The sequence below is a fragment of the Rhinopithecus bieti genome, unplaced genomic scaffold (genome assembly GCF_001698545.2).
Source record: "Rhinopithecus bieti isolate Rb0 unplaced genomic scaffold, ASM169854v2 scaffold_31548, whole genome shotgun sequence".
In the NCBI taxonomy this organism is placed as follows: domain Eukaryota; kingdom Metazoa; phylum Chordata; class Mammalia; order Primates; family Cercopithecidae; genus Rhinopithecus; species Rhinopithecus bieti.
The window spans coordinates 5,852,496-5,860,767 of record NW_016814470.1 but is presented as its reverse complement, the minus strand read 5'-3'; the positions used below and the strand labels follow the sequence as shown (position 1 = coordinate 5,860,767).

The 8,272-nt window shown below is 44.6% G+C and overlaps 1 long non-coding RNA gene and 1 pseudogene across 1 annotated transcript in view; one reads left to right on the top strand and one right to left on the bottom strand.

The window, feature by feature from the left end:
• The window catches only part of LOC108514720 (uncharacterized), a 76,539-nt gene that overhangs the window by 33,023 nt on the left and 35,244 nt on the right, over positions 1-8,272 (top strand). The window contains exon 2 of the long non-coding RNA XR_001881308.1: positions 7,900-8,024. This is a non-coding gene — a long non-coding RNA (uncharacterized LOC108514720). The remainder of the gene's footprint in view (positions 1-7,899; positions 8,025-8,272) is intronic.
• Positions 6,823-8,145, bottom strand: LOC108514719 (heterogeneous nuclear ribonucleoprotein A1-like; annotated as a pseudogene).

Here is an 8,272-nt window from a genome sequence, read left to right as displayed (position 1 = left end):
TTTTTTTTTTTTTTTAGACCAGTCTCTCTCTGTCACCCAGGCTGGAGGGCAGTGGCGCGATCTCAGCTCACTGCAAGCTCCGCCTCCCAGGTTCACACCATTCTCCTGCCTCAGTCTCCCAAGTAGCTGGCACTACAGGCTCCCGCCACCTCGCCCAGCTAATTATTTTTGTATTTTTAGTAGAGACGGGGTTTCACTGTATTAGCCAGGATGGTCTCGATCTCCTGACCTCGTGATCCACCCTCCTCAGCCTCCCAAAGTGCTGGGATTACAGGTGTGAGCCACTGCACCCGACCATTTAACTGTATTTTTAAAACTGCCGGCCAGGCATGGTGGTTCACACCTGTAATCCCAGCACTTTGGGAGGCCGAGGTTGGTGGATCATTTGAGGTCAGCAGTTCGAGACTAGCCTAGCCAACAGGGTAAAACCCTACCTCTACTAAAAATACAAAAATTAGCTGGGTATGGTGGCAAGCGCCTGTAGTTTCAGCTACTCGGGAGGCTGAGACAGGAGAATCGCTTGAATCGGGAGGTGGAGGTTGCAGTGAGCTGAGATCACGCCACTGCATTCCAGCCCGGGTGACAGAGCGAGATTGTCTCAAAAGGAAAAAAAGAAAAAACAAAACAAAAAACTTCCAAACTGTTTTCTAGAGTGTCTGTGTCACTATCCATTGCCATTATCAATGTATGAAAGAAACCAGTAGCTCCCTATTTTCACCAGCGCTTGGAATTGTCAGACTGTTTTAGTTATTCTAACAGTTGTGTAGTAGTATTTTTTGTGGTTTTAATTTGCATTTCTCTAATGACTGATGTTGTTAAGCAACTTTTCATGTGTCTGTTTTTCAGCCATGCCTCTTCCTTGGTTAAATGTCTATTCAATTCTTTTGCCTATTATTTTATTGGGCTGTTTGTTTTCTTATTAAGTTTTAAGAGTTCTTTATGCATTCTGGACACAAGTCAAATGTCAGATACGTTATTTGCGTATCTGCAAAACAGAGAGAAATATTTTCTCTGTATGAGTTGTCTTTTCATTCTAAGAGTATCTTTTTTTTTTTTTTTGAGATGGAGTCTCGCTTTGTCACCCAGGCTGGAGTGCAATAGCTCAATCTTGGCTCACTTTAACCTCTGCCTCCCGGGTTCAACCCATTCTCCTTCCTCAGCCTCCCAAGTAGCTGGGACTACAGGCATGTGCCATCATGCCCAGCTAATTTTTGTATTTTTAGTAGAAACAGGGTTTCACCATGTTGACCAAGCTGGTCTTGAACTCCTGACCTCAAAGATCCACCTGCCTCAGCCTCCCAAAGTGCTGGGATTACAGGCATAATACAACATTTTTGTTTTGATGAAATCCAGATTGTCAGCTTTGCTTCTGTGGATCATGTTTTTGATGTTCTATCTAATAACTCTGTGCCTAACCCAAAGTTGCATATATATTTTTCCTATATTTTATTCTAAAAGTTTTATTTAAGTCTCTGACCCATTTTGAGTTTATTTTTTATATCAATCCTTGTCTTTTAATTGGATAATTTAATCCTTTCATATTTGATGTAATTGTTGATGTATTTGAATTGGTAACTATTGTCCTATATTGTGCTTTCTGCAGGTTCCTTTCCTTTTTTGTAGTTTACTTTCCTTTTTTGCCTTCTTTTGAATTATTTTCTTTTTCATTTCAACTTTTCTTCCTCTACTAGTTGGTAATTTATACTCAGTTTTTGCTTTCTTTTCATGGCTAGTCAACGGTGCTATTTAAAGTTTGGTTTTAGGCCCAGGACAGTGGCTCATGCGTATAATCTTAACACTTTTAGGGACTGAGGTGGGAGGATCACTTAAGCACAAGAACTCGAGACCAGCCTGGGCAACATAGTGAGACCTCATCTCTACAAAAAATAAAACCAAAAATTAACCCAGCATGGTGTCACATGCCTGTAGTCCTAGCTACTTGGAAGGCTAAGGCAGGAGGATCACTTAAACCTGGGAGTTCAAGGCTACAGTGAGCTGTGATCATACCATTGCACTCTAGTCAGGGCAACAGAGTGAGACCCTGTCTCAAAAAATAAAAAAGAAAAATGAAAAGGAAAAGTGTGGTCTTAAATAATGAGTATCAAGCTGGGGGCTTGTTATAAATGTAAATTGTTAGGCCCTCCCCCAGACCTTTTGAATCCTGCTTGTTTTTTTTTAAATAAAGGTCTCAAGCCCACGCTGGAGTACAGTGGTGCCATCAGGACTCACTGCAGCCTCAAACTCCCTGAGTCAAGGGAGTCACTGCACCCGGCCAGGATTGGTTTCTTAAGTACATTATTTAGAATTTCCTTTTATGAATATTGTGGAAGCAAAATCTCTCACTTAATTTGCTTTAAATGCCTGTTTTCATCTTCCTTTTTGAAAGCTTTTTTTTCTTTTTCTTTTTTTTCTTTTTTTTGAGATGGAGTCTTGCTCTGTGGCCCAGGCTGGAGTGCAGTGGCTGGATCTTGGCTCACTGCAGCCTCCACCTCCCGGGTTCAAGCAATTCTCGCACCTAACCTCCCGAGTAGCTGGGATTATAGGTGCACGACACCACACCTGGCTGATTTTTGTATTTTTAGTAGAGGTAGCATTTCTCCATGTTGGCCAGTTTGCTCTTGAACTCCTGACCTCAAGTGATCCACCCACCTCCGCCTCCCAAAGTGCTGGGATTAGGGGCATGAGCCACTGCGCCTGCCAAAAGCTATTTTTTGAAGGGTAAAATTCTTAAGTTTGCACTTATTTTTTTTCTCTTGTGAAGTCAGCAGTAAATCTGCTTCTGAGATAATTTGTCTCTGGTATGTTGTTGTTTCACTATGTTGTGTTTAACTGAAAAGACCTTTTTTTTTTTCAATCCTGGTTGAAATTCAGTGGACTTCTTAAATCTGTGTTTTTAAACAGATTGATCCAAAAAATTTCTTAGTCACTGGCCGGGCGCGGTGGCTCACGCCTGTAATCCCAGAACATTGGGAGGCCAAGGCGGGCGGATCACGAGGTCAGGAGATTGAGACCGTCCTGGCTCACTGCCAAACCCCGTCTCTACTAAAAATACAAAAAAATTAGCCGGGTGTGGTGGCTCGTGCCTGTAGCCTCGGGAGGCTGAGGCAGGAGAATGGCGTGAACCAGGGAGGCAGAGCTTGCAGTGAGCAGAGATCGCGCCACTGCACTCCAGCCTGGGTGACACAGCGAGACTCCGTCTCGGAAAAAAAAAAAAAAAGTCTTAGCCACTGTGTCTTCAAATATTACCCTTTTGGCCAGCCATGGTGGCTCACACCTACAATCCCAACACTTTGGGAGGCCAAGGCAGTAGAATGACTTGAGCCCAGGAGCTCAAGAGCAACCTGGGTAACATAGTGAGGCCTCGTCTCTACAGAAAATAATTTTTTTAATTAGCTAGGCATGTTGGCACATGCCTGTGGTCCCAGCTACTCGGGAGACTGAGGTGGGAGGATCGCTTGAACCCAGGAGTTCAAGGCTGCAGTGAGCTGTGGATGTGCCACTGCACTCCAGCCTGAGCAACAGAGCAAGAACTTATCAAAAAAAAAAAAATTACCTCTTTACCATTTTCTCTCTCCTTGCCTCCCAGAACTCCAATTTTATCAATATATGTTAGATTGTCTTAATTTATCCTCCATATCTATTTACTGCTCTTTCATGTTTCCCTTCTTCTTGTCTTTCTTTACTGAAGGCTGGATAATTTCTATTGTCATATCATTCAGTTCGTTTATTTTTCTGTTTGCTTATGTGTAATCTGAGGTTAAATTTGTCCATTATTTTATTCATTTCATTTCTAGAAGTTCTATTTTTAAAAAAACTATTAGGCTATTTTCTATAGTTTCCTGTTTTAAATAGGTATTTTCCTTTCCTTTTTATTTTTTTGAGACAGGGTCTTACTCTGTCACCCAGACTGGAGTGCACCCTTGACCTCCTTGGGCTCAAGTGATCCTCCCACCTCGGTCCCGCAAGTAGCTGGGACTACAGGCATGTGCCACCACACCTGGCTAATTTTTGTGTTTTTGGTAGAGATGGGGTTTCGCCATGTTGCCCAGGCTGGTCTGGAACTCCTGGGCTCAAGCAATCCTCTTGCCTTGGCCTCCCATAGTACTGTGATTACAGGGGTCAGCCACCATGTCCCCCTTAAATAGGTATTTTCTGGTTTTTTTTTTTGGTCAAGAGAATTAAATCATTTATTGATTATACATGATAATGGATGACACACAAGCTTCATTCCCATCTATAATTTTATCTGGTACCATTATTCAATTTAGATATATTGCATAGGATATACCAACAATCTATGTATTTTATTTTATTTTATTTATTTATTTTTTTTGAGACAGAGTCTCACTCTGTCACCCAGGCTGGAGAGCAGTGGGGCGATATCGGCTCACTGCACCCTCCACCTCCTGGGTTCAAGGGATTCTCCTGCCTCAGCCTCTGGAATAGCTGGGACTACAGGTGCAGGCCACCACGCCCAGCTTATTATTTTTTTTTTTTGTATTTTTAGTAGAGATGGGGTTTCATCTTGTTGCCCAGGATGGTCTGGATCTCCTGACCTCCTGATCTGCTTGCCTCGGCCTCCCAAAGTGCTGGAATTAGAGGCGTGAGCCACCACACCCTGCCAACAATCATTTCTATAACCAATAATTCCATGATTTTGCTTGAGTAATCCGTTGTAATGATGAACTTCAGGTCACAACTGTAACTATCAGTTCAACTACACCAAGGTTTCTGAAGACAATGGCTTTTCCACCCAAGCAGGTTGCATATAAATTCCAAATAGAACCTGGCGTCAGGCTGGGCATGGTGGCTTACGCCTGTAATCCCAGCACTTTCGGAGGCCAAGGCGGGTGGATCACCTGAGGTCGGGAGTTCGAGACCAGCCTGACCAACATGGAGAAACCCTGTCTCTACTAAAAATACCAAAAACATTAGTCCAGCGTGGTGGCGGGCACCTGTAATCCCAGTTACTCGGGAGGCTGAGGCAGGAGAATGGCGTGAACCCGGGAGGCGGAGCTTGCAGTGAGCAGAGATCCGGCTACTGCACTCCAGCCTGGGCGACAGAGCGAGACTCCGTCTCAAAAAAAAAAAAAAAGAAAGAAAAAAATACAAAATTAGCCGGGCATGGTGCCGCATGCCTGTAATCCCAGCTATTCAGGAGGCTGAGGCAGGAGAATCGCTTGAACCCAGGAGGCCGGAGCTTGAGGTGAGCTGAGATCATGCCGTTGCACTCCAGCCTGGGCAACAAGAGCGAAACTCTGTCCCCCCCCCCAAAAAAAAGAAAAGAAAGTACGCAGCGCCTGTACTCCCAGCTACTCCAGAGGCTGAGGCAGGAGAATCCATTGAACCCAGGAAGCGGAGGGTGCAGTGAGCCCATATCGCTCCACTGCTCTCCAGCCTGGGTGACAGAGTGAGACTCTGTCTCAAAAAAAAAATTCACCTGAAGGAATTCTAACTTCACACTGTTGGGGAAATTTACCAAGATGGCTTCAGAGTAGACTAACTTTACACAGCACATTAAAATAAATAAATAAATAAATAAAAGCAAGCCAGGTGTGGTGGCTCACGCCTGTAATCCCAGCACTTTGGAAGGCTGAGGGGGGTGGATCACCTGAGGTCGGGAGTTCAAGACCTGCTTGACCAACATGGAGAAACCCCGGCTCTACTAAAAATACAAAATTAGCTGGACATGGTGGTGCATGGCTGTAATCCCAGCTACTTGGGAGGCTGAGTCAGGAAAACCGCTTGAACCCGGGAGGCGGAGGTTGCGGTGAGCTGAGATCGCGCCATTGCATTCCACCTTGGGCAACAGAGCGAGACTCCGTCTCAAAAAAAAGACACATTTAGGCCGGGCGCGGTGGCTCAAGCCTGTAATCCCAGCACTTTGGGAGGCCGAGACGGGCGGATCACGAGGTCAGGAGATCGAGACCATCCTGGCTAACACGGTGAAACCCCGTCTCTACTAAAATACAAAACTAGCCGGGCGAGGTGGCGGGCGCCTGTAGTCCCAGCTACTCGGGAGGCTGAGGGAGGAGAATGGCGTAAACCCGGGAGGCGGAACTTGCAGTGAGCTGAGATCCGGCCACTGCACTCCAGCCCGGGCGACAGAGCGAGACTCCGCCTCAAAAAAAAAAAAAAAAAAAAAAAAAACATTTATTGAGAGTCATAAGCAGACTATTACATTTAGCAATCAACAGCATGGGTGCGAAAAAAAAAAACTACATTAAAACCCTTTGTTGGAATGCTTTATACTTTCCACAGAACAGAAACTAAAATAAGCTGTTATACATAATTAGTCACAAATACAGTCCTTGAGTTTTTTGCCCATCCACATGAGTACTTGTCTAAAACATGTCTTCTTTGTAGCAGCTAGACCCTACCACCACTGTGCTTGGCTGAGTTCATGAATCTATTGTAACCTGTAGCTCCATTGGGTCACTTCTCTGGCTCTCCTCTCCTGCTAAGCTTTTTTTCCTAATTAAAATCTTCTGCCANCCCCCAAAAAAAAAAAAAAAAAAAACAAAAAAAAAACACATTTATTGAGAGTCATAAGCAGACTATTACATTTAGCAATCAACAGCATGGGTGCGAAAAAAAAAAACTACATTAAAACCCTTTGTTGGAATGCTTTATACTTTCCACAGAACAGAAACTAAAATAAGCTGTTATACATAATTAGTCACAAATACAGTCCTTGAGTTTTTTGCCCATCCACATGAGTACTTGTCTAAAACATGTCTTCTTTGTAGCAGCTAGACCCTACCACCACTGTGCTTGGCTGAGTTCATGAATCTATTGTAACCTGTAGCTCCATTGGGTCACTTCTCTGGCTCTCCTCTCCTGCTAAGCTTTTTTTCCTAATTAAAATCTTCTGCCACTGCCATAGCTACTGCTGCTACTGGAATCGCCATAGCCACCTTGGTTTCGTAGTTGGGCAAAGTATTGGCCTCCATCACCATAGGGGCCAGAGCTTCTGCCTCCAAAGTTTCTTCCCTTCGTGGGTCCGCAATTTGAAGACTGATTGTTGTAATTACCAAAATCACTGTAGCTTCCACCACCCCCAAAATTGCTTACATCATTACCAAATCCATTATAGCATCCCCACTGCCACCATATTCACCACCACCACCACAGCTGCCATTAAAGCCGCTTAAGTTTCCTCCACGACCACTTAAGTTTCCTCCATGACCAAAGTTGTCATTCCCACCAAAACTACCTCCATGACCACCACCACAGTTTCCAGAGCCACTTTGACCTCTGTGGCTGGCTGAAGCACTAGCCATCTCTTGGTGTGACAGGGCTTTCCTAACTTCACCATTGTGGCCATTCACAGTATGGTATTTCTGAATGACAGTCTTATCCACGGAGTCATGGTCATCAAAGGTTATAAAGGCAAAGCCCCTTTTCTTGCCACTGCCTCGGTCAGTCATAATTTCAATCACTTCAATTTTTCCATACTGTTCAAAATAATCTTTTAGGTGCAGTTCTTCAGTGTCTTCTTTTTTTTTTTTTTTGAGGCGGAATTTCACTCTTGTTGCCCAGGGTGGAGTGCAGTGGTGCAGTCTTGGCTCACCACAACCTCCGCCTCCCAGATTCAAGCGATTGTCCTGCCTCAGCCTCCTGGAGTAGCTGGGATTACAGGCATGCGCCACCACACCCGGCTAATTTTGTATTTTTAGTAGAGACTGGCTTTTTCCATGTTGGTCAGGCTGGTCTCGAACTCCCAACCTCAGTTGATCCACCCGCCTCGGCCTCCCAAAGTGCTGGGATTATAGGCGTGAGTCACTGGGCCAGGGCCTGTGTCTTCTTTAACGACCCCAACAAATATCTTTTTCACAGTTAAGTGGGCACTGGGTCTTTGAGAATCTCCTCTTGAGACAGCTCTCTTTGTTTCCACAGCTCTTCCATCCACCTTGTGTGGCCTTGCATTCGCGGCTGCATCCACCTCCTCCACAGTGGCATATGTGACAAACCCAAAGCCCCTGGAGCGCTTGGTACTTGGATCTCTCATGACCACACAGTCCGTGAGTGTTCCCCATTGCTCAAAATGGCTCCTCAGGCTCTCATTGGTTGTTTCAAAGTTCAGCCTCCAATGAAGAGCTTCCTCAGCTGTTCCAGTTCTTCAGGAAACTCCACCTTAGACATGACAGCAGGGTGAAGAGCGACTTTAATGATGCTCCCTCTGTTGTGTTCATGGGCCTAAATAGGTATTTTCTACTTTGTACTTTTTTTTCTTTTTCTTTTCTTTTTTTTTTTTTGAGACGGAGTCTCG